We start from the raw sequence: 23383 nt of genomic DNA, 5'->3' as shown, positions 1-23383 counted from the left end.
AGGGCGTTTCGTACATAAACCTGAAAAAAGGGCGTTTGTTCATAGGCGGATTAATAATAGAGATGGAAAATCTTAACAGATGATATGCTTTTTATTCCCGTGCCTATTGTATGAGGGAAAGTATTTCTTTTTACCTACATGCATTTTTACGCTGTATATGGTCGATTTTTACTTGTTTGAAATTTGTTTTAGTCATTTACAAGTAGGGTACAATAAACACATACGTTACACCAATGAAACTTGTACTTCTAAACTTTTCTAATGGTACAGGGTGTCCAATCTACAGTGCAACCCGGAGTTTAGGATAGTAGAACTTTTGAACTTAAAAATATACACGAATAATGGTTATACCAAAATAAAGCCTTGTTCATGCATATATTTTTAGACTAGGAACCAACCATTGAAGTACACTAGGAACCACACTGCTGTTATCAGAAAATGAGTTATCAGCTTTACAGCAGGCGCTCGAAATGCCCCTGTTATCATTCAAACACATGTACACACGTTTCACCACGTTGGCAGCAACTTGATGAAAAATAGAAATGTTAATGTTCTCAAATGCACTGCGAATGTTCGTTTCAAGGTATTGCATAGCTCGAGGATTGTTTTTGTATACCTCATCCTCCCATAGAGATGAATAGCAGTGTTGCCGGGTGCATGTAAGTAGAAGTTTTATCATGATAATTTCAAAGTTTCTTTTTCGTTGTTTTCAGGAATTACATAATGTAGAAATACCCTTAACACACCTTTTGGTACACTGAAACATCAGCAGTGTTGCTAATTTAGGAAGTTAATTTATGAAAACTACGATTTCCCTTGTTTCCCTTTACAGAGGTCTAATCCGATTGGTTATTGGTGGAAATGAAAAATTCATTTTTGTGCTCCACAGCTTCGAAGCTACTCCAACTAAACAAACTGAAAATTAACGATAGAGCATCCATGCGTATGAGTTATGAGTCAATTTACGTGGTTTGAAAAAAAAAAAAAGATTTACATCTTCAGTTACATTTGGAAACACTGTGTGGTTCCTACTGTATTTCAGTCGCTGCTTGCTAGTTTAAAAATATATGCATGAACAAGGCTTCCTTTTGGTATAACCATTATATGCCTATAGATTCAGGTTAAAGTTCTAATGTCCTAAACTCCGGTTTGCATTGTATATTATATAGCAATAATATATATTTTGTTTGTACTTTCTAAGTATTGTTTCTATTTACGGGTAAAGTGCTATTCAAAAGAACACAAGCGACTAAGACCAAGAAGAAGAAAAATATATAAAGAAATAATTTAAATATTTTGTATTATATGGACATATTTCTTGTTTTTGTTGCTATGAAAACTTGTTTATCTCGTTGTTAAGGTAGCTAAGGACATCTTGCACATGGCTTAAGGCTTTGTGACAATTAAAATGTGATAAAGGGGGGAGGAAACAAGTGCCACATTATGGTGCGAGATTACAAAACTTTAAAATCCATAATGGCTTCTTTAATGTTGCACTGAAACGTCATTAATTGTCTATTTTTGTAGCCATTAACTGGCGTAATGTGATAACGACTGAATTATATGATGCTGATCAATAGTAAACAATGTTCTTCACTGAGCAACATTGTTTAAGCAACAGAATATAACTCTAAGTTTCATGCAAGATAACACAGGCGATTTTCATGTTCAAAATTTAGAATCTTCATATAATGGATTCATAAGATATTCTACAGTGTGATAAGTTACTGATATTATGTGGTGATACAATATTTTGTTTAAATCTGTTGGCTGACTCATAGCTGTCTTGCTAACAAAGAGGTAAAGAAAATTGCATTAGTTTTGGGCAAAGAGCGAGTTTGTTTTTTATTTGTCAGTATTAATTTGATGGTAGATGTTCCACAACCACTAATTACAGGGAAAATTTGTGGCAAATTGTACCTATTCCAAATGTTGTTAGATGTATAGATTAAAGACCTGGACGGGCCGAATTTCTCGGCCCGAGTCCAATCCAGCCCGAACGTACGTAGGCTCGGCCCAGCCCGGGCCCGAAAAGTTTTGGAGATGTTCTGCCCGAGCCCGGCCCGGCCCGATAAGTTTTTCAAAATTCTTGGCCCAAGCCCGGCCCGGGCCCGATAAATTTTAAAATTTATGGCCCGACCCCGGCCTGATAAATTTTTTTTAAAAATTAGCTCGAGCCCGAATCTTTCTCAAAATTTAGTACTAAATTTGACCTAACCCTTAGAAACATTTTCTAAACTCTGGTTCACAACCTGACGCCTGCCTCCCGAATGGTACCATTGCCTCCTAGAACTTTGCCTGTCATCGAGAGAACAAAAACTCCATTCCATGTAACAAAAATCCAACTTTATTAATTTTTAGCATAAAGTAAAGATGGCAATATTGTTTAGCGAATTACTTCCAGAAGCGACAGTCCTATTAGCGACAGAAACTGTTATCTGTCCTATGAGTGATCGATTCATTTACATTGAGATGATGGAAGATGATATAATTCCATCTCGTGAAATGTTTGCCTCTGGCGTTATTAGCGTCCGAACAACCTTGGTATGAAATATGTACGTGCCAGTGATACTGTTCGTCAAATATATTTTTCCTCTACACTGTGAGTGCAAACAAAATATTTTAATTTTGAGTTAGATTTGACATAAAACATCAAATAACTTAACGAGACAACAGGGATATTTCCATGAAAAGTATATTCCTATGTAATTATTGAAAATCTAGTTGTAATATCCCCTTTCTTCAAAAGTTCTGCTTTATGTACTTAATTTGATTCAAGTCTAATTACTCACTAAGCACAGTAATATATTTTATTTTGATAAAGTTAAACGTGTGAGAGTTTCGTTATCTACTTTTTTGACTTCCTAAGACTCTATGAATAAAATGAAAAAAAAGTCAATGATAAAAAACAACTTTTGAGATCCCTTACAACTGATTGGCTATTCACAGCCAATCCCACCAATTACAATGCAGTTTGCTCTAAACAATCCAAAAGATAAACAAAATCTTTAAACTACCTTCCTCCCTATTGTAAGCTACTAAAACGTAAACTAATTGCTTAATTTGCCTTCCTCCCTTGTTTTGACTTATACATAAAAGCTTGTCGTATAGCAATCTGAAATAATCCCTTATAACTAGACGAACTGTTAAGTCCTGCGAGACATTTGTAACTTGTGTAATAATTTATTCGAATACACCGTGTTTTTTAGATTTCTTTGATATCCTCAAATGGTGAACCACTTTTTTCCATGGGCGCCCGGTAGGAAGGCAGGGATCGCCCCCCTGGCTCACAAAAATGTATACGTAATATAGCAAACCACGTATATTAAATACCAGATATACCAGATGTGATACAGCCACCATGGAAATGCCCTTCCCTAGAAAATTTTCTTCGGGCACCCTTACCTCTTTCTGATTTCTTTCTTATGCCATAAACATATTCAATCTAAACTTATGCTCCGTATCATTTTAACATGATTTTTTAAATTATATTAGAGTCATAGACAAAGGGTGAACTACTCTTAATATTTAGTTAGTTTTCCCCCTTGATGTATTTATAGAAATGAATTCAAAAATATAATACTAGGAAAAGCATATAAAGGATTGTTAATGCAATGAGAGCATTTTCACGTATTAAATTCAGGTAGAGCAAAATTTTTCATAGTAAATTTTGTTAGGTTCTAAATCACAGAATAAAACAAGTTAAAGAAGAGAGAACCTTATCTTCTTCCATTATCTTAGTATAAACGAATCGGTGACTCATAGGGCAGCTAACAGATCGAATCGGTCGCACATAGGACAGTTAACAGTTCCTGTCGCTAATAGGACTGTCGCAAGTGGGAAGACACCTGTTTAGCGACAGGCAAAACATTCCTACCCCTTATTTTTATATTTTGAGTTCAGTGAAGGTCAAGGTCAGAGCTCAATTTACCGCATAATACCTCCAATCCTCTATAGTGAAAGTGGAGCTGCTAAGCAACACAAACTGTAAATAGCTATTGCATTCTTTGTAACGTTTCTCACGGACACACTTCTTCAATGTTTGGCTTTATTCCAATTATCGTTTAACAAAAGTCAATAATTATTAAAGAATTGCAAGTGATCGGCCCCACCTGAGGAGAAATCAGTGTCGGCCAGCCCAAGCCCGGCCCGGCCCAAAGAAATAACAGAGTTGGCCAGCCCAAGCACGGCCAGTGCAGGTCTCTAGTATAGATATGCAAAACGAAGAAATTTGTTTCTTGCAAGAAACTTGTTAAAATAATCCTTATTACAAACGAAGAGTTGTTCGGAGGGTAGAAATAGGACTACTTCAAACGAAATGTTTAACTAGGAAGTTAAATTATCCAGAAGGCAATAAATATTTAAATGTTACAAGAGACTATGTAAAGACCAGAAAGAGAAATAGTCAATCCACTAAGAATAAAGTTAAGATAGTATAAAAATAAACGGCCAGAGGATTGAGTGTGATTAGTTTTAAAGATTTATGTTTAAACATCAAGCGCAAAGAATTGTGGATCAAATGTTTTTCTCGCAAGCTGTGGAGCCATTATAAATGCTCCATGGGTTGCACAGGCTTGGATTATGTGACTTTGCAGAGCGAAATTGCTGTGTTCTGAGGCAAAGTTTGTATTTACATGTAATACAATTAACGCATTGTAGAAATAAGTTGAACTTAATACTTTGATACATAGAAAATATTACTCACAGAAAGAAAGAACGCAATAAAACTTAAATAGTCAGAAAGAATGTTACTAAAAAAAAGGAAGTGTTTTTTTTTTGAAAATATGTAGATTATAATAAGGAAACTGGCAATGAAATTGGTAATGAAGGTAGTTATTGTTCCTCACCTTGTGATATGGGGCAACATGCGCAAGTTGCAGAAGTTATGAGTTAATGCAGAATTTTTTGTTGGGTGGGTTGCAAGTTGTTTTCTTATTCCGGGGGAGGGAGGAAATCCAATACTACAAGCCGTTACCTGTAACTAATGTTGAACAGATATTATTCTACCCGAAAAAACAACAAGAATCTCCGCATAATCTAGTGGCTACTACGCTTGACTTTGGACCGCGTGGTCCCAAGTTCGCTGCCCGTTGGGAGTAGAGATGACCAACCAAAGTGGTTTGGATTCCACTATAATCAGTAGGTCCACGTCTCCTTTAGCCTAGCAGGCATAAGCGTCGGACGTTAAACTGAATTAAACCAAACCAAATCGAAAGGACAACAAGTAGTTGTAAAATACTTCCAAACATATTTTCAGAAAGCAAGTTACAGAACTAGATTGCTTTTATAAGAGAAAGAATACAGATTAAGTAGAAGATCAAAATTTTAAATTAAATTAAATTTTTCAGTTTAACGTCACATGATCATTCTCTTTAGGCTAAGGGAAACAATTGATTAAGGGAAGTGAATGAGGATGGAAGAATTGGTGGAATGAAAAAGTTGGAGGAGATGGTAGTACCCTGAGGAAATTCTGGATGGGAATCAAACCAGGGAGTCCATACAACAGAGATAAGTTCTCTTCCACTGAGCTACCATACTCCCCAAGATTAAATTTATTTTTACATCAATCACTTTCTTATTGAACAAGTATAGTTTCATTAACAAAGTATACAAATATATGTTGAATTAGAAAGTTTTACTGGTCTGGGCCTGGTGAGTACTCCCCAAGATTAAATTTATTTTTACATCAATCACTTCCTTATTGAACAAGTATAGTTTCATTAACAAAGTATACAAATATATGTTGAATTAGAAAGTTTTACTGGTCTGGGCCTGGTGAGTACTCCCCAAGATTAAATTTATTTTTACATCAATCACTTCCTTATTGAACAAGTATAGTTTCATTAATAAAGTATACAAATATATGTTGAATTAGAAAGTTTTACTGGTCTGGGCCTGGTGAATACTCCCCAAGATTAAATTTATTTTTACATCAATCACTTCCTTATTGAACAAGTATAGTTTCATTAACAAAGTATACAAATATATGTTGAATTAGAAAGTTTTACTGGTCTGGGCCTGGTGAATACTCCCCAAGATTAAATTTATTTTTACATCAATCACTTTCTTATTGAACAAGTATAGTTTCATTAACGAAGTATACAAATATATGTTGAATTAGAAAGTTTTACTGGTCTGGGCCTGGAGAGTACTCCCCAAGATTAAATTTATTTTTACATCAATCACTTCCTTATTGAACAAGTATAGTTTCATTAACAAAGTATACAAATATATGTTGAATTAGAAAGTTTTACTGGTCTGGGCCTGGTGAATACTCCCCAAGATTAAATTCATTTTTACATCAATCACTTCCTTATTGAACAAGTATAGTTTCATTAACAAAGTATAAAAATATATGTTGAATTAGAAAGTTTTACTGATCTGGGCCTGGTGAATACTTCCCAAGATTAAATTTATTTTTACATCAATCACTTCCTTATTGAACAAGTATAGTTTCATTAACAAAGTATACAAATATATGTTGAATTAGAAAGTTTTACTGGTCTGGGCCTGGTGAAGCCCCTGCGGCTGCACCTCTAGGTGAATGACTTCACACGCAAGAAAAAGAAAGGTTACTTGTAAACCAGAAAAAGGGGGACGATAACAAAGTTAGTTTGTTAATATATGTACAACAAAGTCGTGTGTCCCAGCAACCTACCGAAAAAGGTTACCGAGAGAAGGTGATCGCAACCATACGTTAAAGGTTAATATTGCTAGGTTAGAGTGTAATAACTCACAGGGGTACGCCAAACGATCACGTAGTTACTAATACCAATCATAACCAGTAACCTGTAATCTAGGTAGCAAGTTAGAACAACCGAATGCACGGTTAACGAAACAAGATACACCAAATTTCCAACCGCATATTTTGATTAATATAACATATCTTTAACTAGTTACAATAATTTGTATTTTTTCAATCACATCTCTGATGATGTGATAACATCAAAAAATGCAACTGTTAAAAGAGACAACCACTACCTAAGCTTATGGTTCAGTTGTAGTTGCGTGATTTTTTTTTTTTTTTTTTTTTTTTGAGGGAGACAGGATTGGTTGAAATCTTTAATGTCGCATAATATTTGGAAATATAAAATCTGCCACTAGAGGGTTTCGCCCTCTCTCTTGGCCTGGGATGTGGAAGCATCAATTAACATTTATTGCATTTGTTATTGGGCAATGTGCTGTTAAAGAACATGTTGGTAAGTAACAATTACTAAAACACAAGACGTTGTAAATACATATATGCATATTAATATAAAAAACGAAACAAAACAAAGTATAAACATTAACAATAACTAAACTAACACATAATAGGATAATAGAATAATAAGTTCATTTAGATAAATAATAGTAAAGAGGTGCAGTGAATGAATCAAAATATATGAATATTCAAAATATGATTATCAAAACGTGCTAGCGAAATATAGGCATATTGTAATGGACGACATTCATGCTTATGATAATGAATGCAGTGCACATCACATCACAACACAATGAAATAACTTATGAGACGAATGCTGGTTAGTCTTCTGTCTTGGGGCGGCTCAAGACTGATGAAAAACGTTGGGAAGCCCTTATTAGTGTTGTGGGAGACAGTGCTATGATGGTAAAAGATGAGGAATATCATGATGAATGAGCTGTCGTCGGAAAAATTTTGCATGATGATGATCGTTTGGACGTTGCCGATAATAAATAGAGGATGCTGAGTGGTGTATAGCACTATCGGAGCTAGGGTTTTAGTTCCAAGTCTATGAATATGGTCTCGAGAAATATATCTTTATATGAATGGAGACAATTAGCTATATATTTTTGCCGTAAGAGAGCAATGTGTTGGACAAGTGGAGGATAATCAATCTTATTATAGAGACCATCATTGGGGTATGGTAGTCTTATGTGAAATGCGAGTCTGATAGAATGACGTTCGAGAATTTCTAATCTATTGTAAAATTTCTGCGTAGCAAAGCACCAGGCCATATGACCGAAACTCAGCACACTACGCATAAAGGCTTTGTAAGTATTTAGTAGTAATGTAGAGTTTAAACACCAGTTTAGATCCACAAGTCGGCGTAAAAGCTGTAATCGATTTTTTGCTTTCCCAGCAAGTTTCTGGGTTTGGGCTGTCCAGCGCAATTTATCATCTAAAACACTAATTAAATAGGTAACAGTTTTAGTCGGCTGTAAAAGATGATCACCAACACGTATCCGCAACAAATTTGGATTACGGTGAACCTTACTGCGGCGGTTGGGTGGTAAAATTACTAGCATCTGTGTCTTATCTTGCTTAACAGTGTCTCCATTTATCACACCATTGAAGAAATGCTGTAATTGTAGTCTGCAAGTGGATATTAATTTGCTGAATTTTTTTTACCAAGCTTGAGAAAAGCGGTATCATCCGCATATTGGAAGATATATATATTAGGTGCTGGAGATGGTAATTCCAATGAATAGAGAATGTAAAGAAGTGGTGACAAGCTTGAAGGCTGTGGTACGCCGGTCAGTGATATCGGAAGTGATAGTGTACCATTGCTATTCACATAGGCAATACGATTCAGTATAAACGAATATATAACTCAAAGGTAAGTAAGAGGAATTCCGATTTTCAATAGTTCATAAAATAAGCCGTAATGCCAAATGTGGTCAAATGCCTTCTCGAGGTCCATGAGTTCGAGGCAAGACGGTAATGCTTTGTTATAATGATTGGTAATTATAGCGGTAAGTCCGAGTAGTTGGTCATTAATACTATATAGCGGCCGGAATCCTGTTTGATGAGGAGGTAGAAGGTTATGTTCGCTAAGATATGGATGGAGATGACGTACCAGGATTTTTTCAAACAGTTTACCCAAATTATAAGTTAATTGTATGGGTAGATATGAAGTCACGGAGGAAGCTGGTTTGTTAGGTTTTAAGAACAAACAGACATTAGACGACCTCCAGTCCTGCGGATAATAGGCAGTGCATAAAATAAACGTATACATTGTTGCTAAGAAGAGAAAAAACTGCAGTGAGCATTCTTTAAAAATTCTATAAGATATGCTATCGAAACCAGGAGCAGTATTGCGTTTGAGTTTGAGGGCTGCGCGTATTTCATCAGGAGTAATCGCTTGAGTCGAAGGATTGGTGTTATCTAACTCATGCGATATCGACGGCTGAAGTAAGTTGCTAATTGCCGGTTCAGATATTCGTGGACTTGAGCGATGTGTGGAAACAGGTGGTGTAAAGATTGCTTGCAAATGAGATTCAAAAGAGTGACCGCGTTACCCTTTTTTGTCTCAGAAGGGTTCTAGCAGCCAAATTGTTCATTAACCTTCACTAGGTTACCGCTTATTTTTCTCAGTGCGTTAAGCCAAAGCCATGTATACATTTCAGTAAAGTTTCTATTCGATCATTCGAAACATCAGTAACCACATCAAATTTCGCTAAACAAAACTCTAGTACATTCGAAGCAAGGGCTTAGATTACCCATATATGCTTCTTCAAAAATAACATCTCCAGTCACTAGTTCAATGGGAGTAATTAATTTTTAAAGTATCTTTATAACTGTTTAAGTAAATATGTTTTAGTTTCCAATAATATCATTCATGGGTTACTTATAAATCTACCGCAAATATTTCAATAATGGTTCATGACATATAGGCTTAAGTTGTTACTAGTCCTTATATTTTAACTGTAGTTTAAACTATAATAAATTGTGTAAAGGTGAGACACATTTAAATACATCACTCGATAGCTTACAACAAACTGAAAAAAGTGACATCATTGAGGGTAAATTCTCGAGAAATTCGAGGAATTAGTATTTTCATGGCACTAAAAGGTTTGTCAATATTTGCCATTATTAATATATGTAAACGAATGTAATGATATTTGTCCCTCAAATCCTCCTAGACTGTTGGACGGATTTTAATGACTTTTGACACTTTGCTTGACATTGTATACCTTAGGTTTTTAGTGTGTTATCTTCGTTACAATTCCTAAGAGGGGAGCTAGGGATTCAAAATTTATGTGCAAAATTATGTTTGTCATTATTCTCTCAATGTAGAAATATCAAACGTGCAATATCAATTCTTCACTTAAAGTAAGCAGACTCGTGTTCCAGTAAATTTGAAAATTCTTGTTTTAAGAGGGAAAGCTGGCATCTTCTATCTTCCAGACAGAATGTTAATGAACTATACCAACAAACTGTAAGAGATTATTCCTTGATTCAAAATAATAATAATAATAAATCCGTATGGACTTGGAAAGAAAATTACACAGTTTCAGAGCTAGGGCCGTCCAAAATCGTGTAAGGCTAATTTCAACATTCAGTTATTTTAAAAATGTGACTTTAAATGTGTACAATACTGCACATATTTTCATTTTAGCATTTTCTTTTTCTTTAATAAATTATTAAAACGAACGATACAAAACATAGGAAATGTTTATTAATTATTGGTGTGTACCAAGAGGTCAGAGAGAATTAATAAATCCTGTTTTGGAATGGCGTTTTTAATGCTATGGGTAGGTGGTTCAGGAAGTGAGTATTTATTGGCCGGATAGTTGAGACTCTATTGTATTAACATAAAGTTATTTCAGATTTCGTAAAAATAGGCACTAACAAAATTTACTGTACACAGCCTGTGACACACAAAAAAACTTCTGTCCTTTATAACATATCTAACATAAAAGAACGATATTGGCCGACTTGGAGGCTTATTGATGTACTTCGAAGGACAGAAAGGAAAAACAAGACTTAGTGTACGAGGCAATGCATCGATGGGAAGACCCTCCCAAGGAAAGAAGAAAATATATTCGGGCAGAGGAAAAAATTTGCACTATTGTACAGAAATTTTGAAACTGTTGATGTAGAATACTTGCTGGGCTTGGCCCATAATTCCGTCATGTAATGATAATGTCATGGTAAAATAACATAGGTTTTTTTTTCCATTATACAAAAATTGACTAGACCAAAACTAGGCCTAACCATTTCATGCAACTGCGACTTTCAGTGACTGTTTACCATAGGGCATACTGTAACGTAACGAAAATTTAGTTTTTGAAGATTTTTAAAGAAAATTGATATCAAATTTCATCTTTCTGAATTTCTTAAGTTCTGCAGTTATTTTGTATGACAGAGTATTTGTGATATTAGTGCCTATTTTCAAGGCCTTTAGTGTGAAAACATCCAGGTTCTCGTTATGAAATAGATTATAACCCATTTAAGTAGATTAACCTATTTAGATATACGGCTTTGCACCCAAACATCTTGCGCCCAAACGTCCTGCTCCGCATGGTGAGAGGCAAGGGAACTCGCATTAGAAAAGCATCCCTAAGGGAACAAATTATTAATACGTCCACGTCTTTGTTCCTGGGAAACACTAAAACTAAATTTTAATGCATTAGTAAAAACAAACCTTGAATGTTTCCAACTGCTGTCCATTTAACCCGTTTGATCCAATGAGGACAGTCTACTTAAGTTACGATTTCGTAAAATATACTGCATTTTTATGTCTTTTATATATTTAATATGCTCAAAGAAGAGTGAAAGAGATTAAAATAATATATGCTCTCCGAAAATAAAGTTACGTTTCATCTCAATGCGAAAAAATATTTTGCCCGTTTAATGAGCTCTCTTATGTATTAATTATAAATTAAATTTTGTTCTGGTGATGCTTCCTAAGTAACCGAGTTGTAATCGAACACATGCTAGAGGGATTGTAATATTCATTCGGAAACTTGGCTATTTTAATTATTTCAATTTTTTCCAGTCAACACTTAAAATAAATCGGTGTTCTTAAATGAGGATAGTGGGTTCCTGAATGACATTTTTTCCTTAAATGCTAAAGTGCGTTCTCTATTGCTATTATATTGCATGATCTCATTTAATTTCTGCATTGTCGTCAACAGATGGCACTACATCTATTAGCGGATTATTACTAAGTTTTTACATAGGAGCTTTTAACTACTTTAAATTACTTATCAGGTAAATAAAGATAAATAAATTAGTGTTATCTGTAATGTGGAATTTTAATACAAAATCAACGGAAACTGCTTTTGTTGGATGTATACTAAAGTCTCGTAACATTAATTGTGATTCCTGTCCTTATATTTATGATAATTGTGCTTCCAGGGTGCCCATCTTACGCTTCCTCTACGTACGGCTGACTCGCTCAGCACATCAATAATTCCTGACTGGCAGTCCGATCCACACTGTGACTCTCCATTATTTCGTCTTTATCTCCATCTCAAATGCTGGGCTGGATGTACTTGGCACCGCACCAGACATCTACTCTACAAAACGCTATGGAACACTTTAAGCCACAAATGAAGACCATCACTCGACGACAAACCCAGCAGTACTGGGAGACATTTTTTCCTGTGGTCACACTTACGGACACCAACATTTGGCAATATTACTGCCTTTTCCAGCGCCAAGAAACTTCTTGTCACACTCAAATACTGCAAGGTCCGCATGGAGTCATACATAATGACCAAGCGCAAACAGACTTATTTGCTGCTTCTCTAGAGCGTCAGTTTACACCTAATGCGACTCCTGTCGTTCCTCACATTCGGGAGGACGTTCGGGCCACTATGCGCATTCTCCACTTTCAACTAATTCTTCCCCTGCCTGAGATCGTAACACAAAGGGAAGTTGAGGGTCCTGATATGTCACTTGCCCAACAACAAAGCGCCTGGAGTTCATCAGATCCGCCCGGAACTACTGAAATATGGGACACGGAAGCTACACCTCTATCTTGCTGCTTTATTTACAGGCATCCTTCAGGTTTGCTACTTTTCCCGTGCTTGGAAAGAAGCGAAAGTCATTCTTCTCCCTAAAGCAGGTAAAAATCCGACTCTCCCAAAAAACTATAGACCAATTAGCCTGTTATCTCATGTGAGCAAACTCTTCGAACGAGTGCTTCTCGCCCGACTTCACGAACACGTCACCACTACTCCCCCATGATCAATTTGGCTTTCATGCTAACCATAGCACAAGCCAATTAGTGAGGGTAGTCAACCATCTGACTACCTCTTTTAATCGACGACAATATGTTGTTGGTGTATACCTTCATATCTCGAAGGCGTTTGAAAATTGTGGTTACCAGGCCTCATTTATAAACTTCGCTTACAAGGCTTCTCTTTACCTTATCTCAAACTCCTCACTTCATACCTCTTTCATAACTTTTCCCATGTCTCTGTGAGACAGGCCAAGTCTGCTCCCAAACCAATTCAAGCTGGTGTACCTCAAGGTGCGGTTCTTTCACCTCTGCTTTACACCTTATACACCGCAGATTTACCCATTGTGCTATACTGCTTTCCTGCAACATACGCGATGACACTGCTTTCTTCACGTACAGCAGCAATCTTCGTCTTTCCTACCATTACATGCAGCGCCAACTCAATGTCTTTCAACGTTGGGCTACCATCTGGCGCCTAAATATCAACGCGCATAAGAGCGTTGCAGTCTGTTATAGGAAAGACGCAGCAGAGCCATCCATCGTTTATACTATGACAACATTCAACTTCCACACTGTCTGCATGGAAAATACTTGGGAATTATCTTAGATAGAGGCCTTACTTTTTTTCTTCATATCAGGAACATTAAACACCGAGCCATTCGAAAATTGTCTGCCCACCATACTTTTTTGCGTAGCAGTGCCTTAAGTCATGAAACAAGACTCAACGTTCTTAAAATGTTAATTTTGTCCACAATCACCTATGCATGTCCAGCATGGCAACATGCGGAACTCAGTCACTTGCGCACGGTCGAGAGTGTGCAAACCAGGGCAGCTCGTTTGCCCTAAATTTAATTATTATAACACAATATTGATCTATTTAAATTCTCATATACTACTATAAATAATTATTATCATAACAGGCCATGACCGATAAACGCGTAATCGTCAACTTTAGAGGACTTAAACATATATCCTATCTGAGACGTGTTACATCAACACCATACTCGTTTTTGGTCCAACCTCCCCCGCCACATCAACCCCGCTATTGCAGCCATTGCCACAGCGCATACGCACCGACGAACTTACAGGACGCCAAGGTTGTAGCATAACTCTTTACCCACACTCTACCTCCTCACTGCGACAGTTGCACTTGAAGACCACAAGACGTCGTCGTATCTCATATTCTAACTCACTTCCCCAAAGGTCTAGTCATCTTCTTTTCTATAGCTGTCAAACTTGGTTTTTGAATCTCATTTATCCTTTTTTCATTCATTTTCACTTTCACTTGGGCTTCGGCCCTAGCATAATTCATTGCGATAGCGGGCTCTGGCAATACTGACGGACAATCGGTTCTCGGTGTACATTCAGGTTTACCAGCTTTTCTTTCTATCAATTAAAACACTTGGCGTGCTCAAACTACATCCACTGGAACTACCGGTCACACTCGACATTTTTCCTGGGGAAGTCAACCAGTAGCGAGCACATCTAAAGGGAAACATGCATCCAGTGAGTCAGTCCAGTCTGTAAAGAGATTTCACGGTGGATCACAATCTTCAAACGTCCAAACGACACTGGTTCGCCACCTTCAGAATCATTATCCGAACCTCTCAACATGACCCCAGATACCGTTTATAATTTTCTACTAACTGACTTTGACCCAAAGTACACACAAACAAAGATTATCTTTCTCCAGATCATTAAATACGTGTCACGTGCAAATGTAGAACAAATAGTCCACACTAAAAATGAATATATTATAAAATTAAAAGATCCAAATTTTGGAACATATTTTCGTAACAAGGCATCATATGAAATCTTCTGAAAAAACGCAAAATTAACAAAAAAGTCTGATTCTAGGCCTAAACAACAACCACCACCCAAGAAATTACCAATTTTATCTGTTGTTATTCGTGGTGTTCTTCCAGAGTTTATGGACGACGAAGTTCGCGAAGAGCCTTTGCATGAGTGCATTAGCAATTGACAATTGCGTACGCATTAAAATAATAATGGGACACCATATATGATTCGTGTTCTGTCCCAAAACCAGCAGGCTATCGATCATCTTCTGACACACGGTGCACCTATTAATAAGAAAATTCATAGAATAGAGCCTTCTAAAACTCCTGGGCCAGTGCCTCTTCGGTGAGAAAGATGTCAGACCTACAACTCTCATTTCACAAACAGCTGTCCAAATCAACCGCGATGTGGATATTGTGGGAACTAAAATGAAACCAGGTTGTTCCAAAATCTACAACAACGTCCAAAATGTTCCACATATGGTGAGATGCACCCACATACAGCTACCGCTGCAAGGCAAAACTATCGGAACAACCCACTTGTCCGGAGTTTACTGCACCCATTCGAAGCTCTGATATAACTACACCTCCAGCCCAATCTATTCTGATCCACTGAGTGTGGAAGATTTTCTTCGTTACTTCACTCTAGTGCTCCAGAACGTACTGCCATTTCAACTGTATCATATACTTCGCATGGTACATATTCAATACAGCATGCTCACTTTGAAATCGCGCCTTTTGAAACCGTCGTTTAAAAAAATGTCCCTTCTGATCCTAATTATGAATTTATTGTTTATTCTTATTCGATGTTTCCAGCAACACAAACTTCTCTTAGAACATCTCTTACTGAAAGAACAAATTGTTATTTTTGCTCTCAATGAAACTGCACTGAAAGCAAATGTCACAGTTCGCATCAAGGATTATCTCCTTCACCGACATGATTACATAGGACCAGCCGCCAGAGCTCAAGGTAGAGTTGCAGTAGGTTTTTCACCAAAATTACCATTCCGACAATATCATCCACAGGCTTTTGACAATCATCCAGAACGTCTTCTGTTGTCCGTTTATTATCCCTCCATTGTTCTACAGTCTATATCCGGTTGAGACACCAAATACCATTCGATGTTTTCTATTACATTGCCCAGAATTTTCGGAATATCACTATTATGGCTGATATCAATATTCACAGTATTTCTTCCACCTAAACGTAGAACTAAAGTAAGCCGAAATCCTGCTAATCTTACTATATCAGTTGAAGGGCATTTTCTTTGACCAAGTGCCTCTGCTACTTATCTAGGTGTGGTATTCGATACCAAACTCACCTGGAAGCCTTATTTTCAGAAACTGGCGCTAAAAGCATCCACTAGATTAAATCTTCTACGCCACATTACGGGCACAACTTGGGGACTAAGTGTGGATGTCTTACAAAGTTTTCTCCATCCTCTTTTCACTTTTGGCCACATTGCATGGTGTCACGCTTCACCTAAACTCTACGAGAAGTTAGCAGTTTTGAAACGCAATGTTATTCGCCTGGCATATCAGTTTCGCTTGTCATATCCAAACTACATGACCTACGAACACATCGACTTTCCAGCCATTTTCGATCATCTTGCTACACTACGGACAAGATACATTCAATCACGAATTACAAATGCTGATCCACTCTATCTGGACACTTTAAGACTTGATGCTCTTACGGATGCTCCATCTCGATACCATCACTCACCGCTCAACATACTCACCACACTCTATGTTAAGACAACAAATTTGGACGTCACAGAGAGAGCAATATTCGACATTTACGTCATTAGAGATCATATACCTCATATTTTTTCATTTTAGCATATGTTTCTCACTCATCACTAACATTGGGCTATCATCACGTCTTACATCAGTCTCGAGTCGCCCAGACACAGAAGATTTAACCATCATGTGTCTCAACTAATGTTCCTAATGTGTTTGTGACGTCAATGCATTTCATATTATTATCATACCTGCTTATATATATCATATACCTAGTTACATTTATCCTTTAATTATATTTGTATATTTGCACAGTTAGTATGATATCTTGCACTATATTGTTTTGTTTCTCAAGACTTAATTAAAGGTAGTTTTTTCTTTTCTCATTTCGTTGTTGTTTGCAATGCACTTAGACCACCTATTGTACATGTATTAACACCATCAACATGAATTGAAACCTATTCCAAAGAGAGGGCGTAACCCTCTAATGGCTGGGGTTAGTTTGCTTGATATGAAACCACGTATCATGAAATGAACAAAGTAGATGATTAAATAAATTTCCTGAACTTAATCCCTTACCTTATATTGGAATATAAGAGGGCACAAAGTGCTCATTAATTGACACTGTCCGTTAGGAAAAAGAGGAATTCGTATGCGCAGATATTATGGTATATGATATAAGTATTAAGTGTTAGATTGAGATACATATTGAGTTAGTTTTACGAAGATTATGGAAATACTAGGAAGAGGATTAACACGATACAAATTTTGATTATTAAGAGTAAGATATTAAGATAAATATGCTATATCATTTAATGAGTATATGAACGAGTACAGATTAAGAATAAAGGGATGCTAATGGACATGTGGCTATAGTGTTTTAAGGATTTCGAGATCACACTTAGAATATTACATATAGAGATATAAGTGTGCTAAGCGTAATTTTGAATTAATTGACTTTTTGAACCTAACACTTTAAATAAAAAAGCTTCCAGGTATAAAGTAAATAGGTGCCTAGGTATATTATGCAAAGTAGCTATGACTGCAGACAATTTAGGATATCGTTATGAGAGGTACCTAACAGTGTAAGAAATTCCTAATGAGTTAGCTCGAATTGATTCAGCAGAAACCATAACCGATGCTGTTGTTACTATTCTCAAGCCAAGTACCACAGGTGATATTACAGACGAAGACGAAGGAAATGACGAGGATACTGGCGAAGTAGACGTTGTCGATGTTCCGGGAGAACTCGAGTTACAGTGTACTGCTGTTGATTATGTATGAACTGATAACCAAGACGGTAATTTGTCCACGAATAGCAAAAGTACTTTTGAGTATGAAACGCCTATATGGAGGTAGAAAGAACCGTATTATTCGAAATGTCTGAATAGTGACTATGTTGATGCTGCAGAAGCATCTCAGAATCTCAAGGACAAACTACAGAGCCATAATCCGCTCCAAATTTTTGAAGAGTTCATAACGTTTGATGTGGTAGAGTATATTGTGAAGGAAAGTGTTCTCTATGATACTATCAGGAATGGTACCAAGTTCGTATTTTCAGTAGAAGAACTTACAGTTTTCCTCGGCATTCTTATCCTTTCAGGTTACAATAGATTGCCACAACGGAAACTATATTGGAGTCAGAGTGAAGACCTAGGTATTTCTGTTGTATCGCAGTCAATGCCAAGAAATCGGTTTCAGAAATTGAAATCATTTCTACATTTCAACGACAACAATGATGTAAATCTTGACAAGGCATTCAAAGTTCGACCAAATCATCGATATGCTAAATTCAGGTTTTCAGAAATTCGATGCATTCGAAAAGCATCTTTCAGTGCACGAAATGATCGTAAAATATTTCGGCCACCACAGACTGAAACAATTCATGAAAGGAAAGCCAATTCGATTTGATTACAAGTTTTGGGCTATATGCGGAGCTGATGGTTGCTGCTTCAGTTTTGATCTGTATTGTGGACGTGCACCTGACGATAACAAGAATAGGATACCACTTGGAACAGAAGTTGTTGAAAACTTTATCACAATTGTAAGTGACCCGCTCTCCTACTAACTGTTTTTTTATAATTATTTCACTAGTTTCCAACTTATGTGTGAACTTAGTTCGTTATGGTTCAAAGTAACAGAAACTGATTGTGAAAATAGGTTGAAGAAAAGTCCGCTTGCAAGCAAGAAGGAGCTCCAAAAGAAGGAAGGGGAGCATATGACTTCAGATTTGATTCAACAAACGAACTTCCAGTGGTAAAATTGAATGATGACAATTGTGTCACCTTAGTAACAAATTACGGTGAGATAAATCCTACTCGATTAGCCAGAAGATATTCCCGTGAAAGAAAAAAGAGAATTAGTATACCGCAACCTCAACTCGTTGCAAATTACAACAATAATATGGGAGGAGTTGATTTGCATGATTGGCTGATATCAAAGTATCAAGTTTTTATCCGTGGAAAAAATGGTATTGCCTAATAGTCGTGCGAATGCATGATATGGCTATCGTCAACGCTTGGCTGTTGCACAAAAGGGTGAGTTCGCAACCAATTACTATGCTAAACTTTAGAAGAACAATTGTTTTGGCCTTGATCAAGACAAAATCTACCAGGACCACTTTCTACATCAGTTATATCAAGAACCAAATCCAAAGCCCAACTTCCTCGTCTACCAGATGACATCAGATTTGATGGAAAAACCCACTTTCCTGGGAAGAGGGAAACGCAAAGGAGATGCCAGCAAGAAAACTGCAAAGGAAAACCACGGACGTTTTGTATGAAATGTAACGTGTCTTTGTGTATTGAGTGTTTTGCCGTTTACCATACGAAAAACTATTCCATATGAATGTAATGCATTTATTATTGCATATGCAAGTAATAATAGAACTTAGATAAATATTTTTATATACGAAATAATATATTCTAACTTATGTTAAAGAAATAAATGTTTAAAGTTACGTGTATTGTTAGAAAATTATCAATAAAGAAATTCAGAAAAAATATATGAAAGTATATCATAAAAACCCACCGTCCTCAAATGAGGACGGGCCCCTCATGCCCCCGCTTCATCTTTGTTCTTGGAAATTCTGTCAAACAGCACATGTTTGTCGTTAATATGAAAGGAAATTGAAAGAAATTCCAAACTTTTTAAAAATTATGTACTTGGTCCTTAACGGGTTAAGTGACATCTGTAACTGAAATTTCACCAACAATTTGGACAAAATAATGTGTTAAGTTCTGGACAATCAAGTGTTTTTGCTATAAAACACCGATTTCTCATTACAGAATTCAGAATAACTGCCTTTCTAACCTGAGGTGGTAGTGGAGGATCAACTATGGTGTAATTTGAATGCATTTGCGAAGATATCAGAAGTATTAAATTTCCTAATCTGATGTGTATATCTTGAGATATTATTTTTCAACTGTTTGTCTCATTTTCATTTTGCCGACTGTTTGTAAGCCATTTTGGTTTTGGTCGATTACAACGCCATCTATCTCGCAACGAAAAAATGCTCAATACAAAAGTTACATATTTTTTTAACGAAGAATCAGAATATGTAATAAAGAATGGGGGTTTCTATTTAAGATTTCCAAGTTGACTCGACTCCTACCCCCGGGGCATGGAGTAGGGTATTATTGGATATCCCCCTTCGAGACGAACAACTTTCGTTACAACTTTTCAAAATACGATTTGTAAATCCAGATATTCCCTAAAACAGTTTTAAAATGCCTCATTTTAAAAGTGTTATTAAACCGTTTTGATTTTTGTCGATTACATCGCCATCTATCACGCAATGAAAAAAATGTTCAATCTAAAGTTACCGGTACATATGTTTTCACGGAGAATCAGAATATGTAATAAAATATAGCCTTTCAACTTGATTTCCAAGTTGATACCCCTCCCCCCGGAGGGGTTTGCGATATGGAGCTGAGTGTGGTATCATTGGTTGCAACTCTTCGAGGCGAACAAATTTGATACAACTTAATTTAAATCCGATTTGTAGTTTCAAGATATTTCTAAAAAAATTTCTAAATGCCTCATTTTTCAAGTGTATGTAAGCCATTTTGGGTTTTGTCGATTACAGAGCCATCTATTACGCAACGAAAAAAAAAGGTTCAATACAAAGTTTCATATTTTTTCACGGAGAATCAGAATATGCAATAAAAAATTGGGGGTTTCTATTTATAATTTCCAAGTTGACTTCCCTCCCGCCCCGGGAGTGGGGGTAGTTGGTCGAGTCTGGTATCATTAAATGTCCCCCTTCGAGACGTACAACTATTCTTAGAATATTTTTAAAGTCCGATTTGTAGTTTTTCAGATATTTTCAAAAACAATTTTAAATGCCTCACCCGATAGATATGCAATCGAAAAGAATGCATATTTCATAAATGTACACTCATGTCCAAAATGATTGTAGCATATCTATAACTGTCTTCTTGTAGGAATATAATTCGATACTGATTTTGCAGGGTACTTTTAATACTGATACTCTGTATGTAATTGGGAAATGTATATTTGTGTTAACTTCCATAGGAAAGAATTATAAATACGAAAATTAGAGTGAGTAAAACAAAATGTTGCTAAATGGACAATAAAGTTTTATTTTCGTTTTATTGTTCTTATTTACAGCTCTTTTGACATGAAATTTGCTATATACATGTCTTTGACGATTGTACTCATAGTAGCATTATAAGAAATTCCCGACGAATTCGTTATCAAATTATATTCCTACAAGAACATATTTGTAGACACGCGACAATAATTTTGAACATGAGTGTACAATAGGTGGTCAATATTTTCTCTATATGGTATCAACATAAGGAGTATTGCATTCATTACAATCAAAGCTATACAAATTGGTCGTTTGGTTTAAAACAAAATGAAAAATAACATGTCATTCCTGATGAATAGGGCTCGGAAGTTGAAGACCTAAAAATTGCTTAAAGCGACCTTCAAAAACACCTAAAAATACCTAAGAAAAAGAACCTAAAAACTGGAAAACAGGACGTAAAAATAAGACCCAATTTAATTAGAATTACATACTTAATGAATATAATTGTTAAGAAATACAAGCTTCTGGTAGGTTAAAGATCTGTCCTTATTCCACAAAGTAAAATAAGAAAATTTTCCCACCAGCGTTGCCAGACTCACAGCTCGGAATTATTCCAAAACCTGATCGAAATTATGCTAGATTCGGTCAAATTATGCTAGATCCTTATAATTACCAATTCAGGGGTTTTAAAAGAAAGAAAGAAACTAAGTTGAGATACGATAACGTAACTTAAAATACGCAGAGCGCAAGAATGCATGGATAGAACTCAATCCCTCACGCACCAAAGCTTTAACTCAACTAAACTAGTGCAGTCGTTGCCAGACTCAATGGCGTATATATCGTGTAAATGAATGCAAAGTGTTTGTTTACATATTTTGAAAGAAAATTACTTCGCAGCATAAGCGGCGTTGGGAATTGTCTGCTGGGGGGGGGGCGATTTTTGGTCGGTCTCGGAGAATAAAGATGGTTAAAAAGTCAGAAATAAAAATAGTGAAGTTGTCAAAAGGTTGGGAGAAGAATGGCCCCCATAGCTCCGCCCATGCCTCGCAGTTAAAGGATTAGAAAACCCTGGGTGGAGCCACAAAATAAATAAATAAATAAATAAAATTTTAAAAAATCCCAAAGCCGTCTCTAACTTCGGAAAATAAGACTGGCTGTATGGTTTACCGACTATATGAATCAATGGAAGAGGATAGATTTCTTCCGTTCTTTTTCTTCCCACAACCAACTTCTTTCTCATCTCCAGGTTTTACGGCTTTTTGATAAACTTGCTGAAATTATGCTAGATTTGCGCACGATGCTAAAAGCAAGATGCTAGATGCTAAAGACATGCAAATTATGCTAGATCTAGCATCATTATGCTAGATCTGGCAACGCTGTTTCCCACCCTCACCCTCCAATGCTGAAGGACATTGTTACGCAACCTTATCTGATTTTTGATTGTTGCAGATCTGGTCTTATTAGTCCATTCGTTGAAGAATGTCTTATCTTTTGAATTTTCTTTACTAAAGAAAAGATGTTTAAGAGGTGGCAGTGATCGCGTTAATGGCCAGTAAATTTATTGCTGAAAGTTGAAGTGTTTGAAAGAGGTTAAGACCTATGAACAGCTTAAAAAAAGACCAATAAAAAAAAAAAAAAAAAAAGACAAAAGATGAATAGTAAAATTCACAATTTTCTGACCTACAATGACTCGTATGTTAAGCCTCGTCTTCCGGCACTCGTAAAAAAGAAGATTTTTCCTCAACTTCCGGGCCTTACTTACGATATATATATATATATATATATATATATATATATATATATACATATATATACGGCATATTTACTGATGAGTGTACATCACATTCATTACCTATGTAATTAAGAAAAATTGTTCTTTGATTCAACTTGTAGCCTCATATATACACATCTCATAACAATATGTAGTTACAAAAAAAAAAGTATTTATTTAAAAAAAATAAAGCAGTTAGTTTGTGAAATGCAAAAAAAAAAAAAAAATACTTTTTTGGCGAGGTAGCATGAAGGATAAATGTAACACTAAAATTACTGAGCGTTCTAAGTACTGAATAGTTCGCAATAACAGATTCAATCTCGTTCAAGGTCGTAATAGTATTAAACTTATTTCGTCATTTTGTTCCACAAAACAGTTTCTACTTTGTTCAATTTATAAAAACACTGATTCTGTTTTTTCCTTATTATTATTATTATTATTATTATTATTATTATTATTATTATTATTATTATTATTATTATTATTATTATTATTTTGTTTCCACATTCAGTCATTCCTTGAAGTCAATCGTAGTTTCACAATGTGCAACGTAATTGATGAAAATCTCCTGTATGTTATACTGTGC

The sequence above is a fragment of the Thermobia domestica genome, chromosome 7 (assembly GCF_964235325.1).
Source record: "Thermobia domestica chromosome 7, izTheDome1.hap1.1, whole genome shotgun sequence".
Taxonomy (NCBI): domain Eukaryota; kingdom Metazoa; phylum Arthropoda; class Insecta; order Zygentoma; family Lepismatidae; genus Thermobia; species Thermobia domestica.
This window is presented reverse-complemented; position numbering follows the sequence as displayed.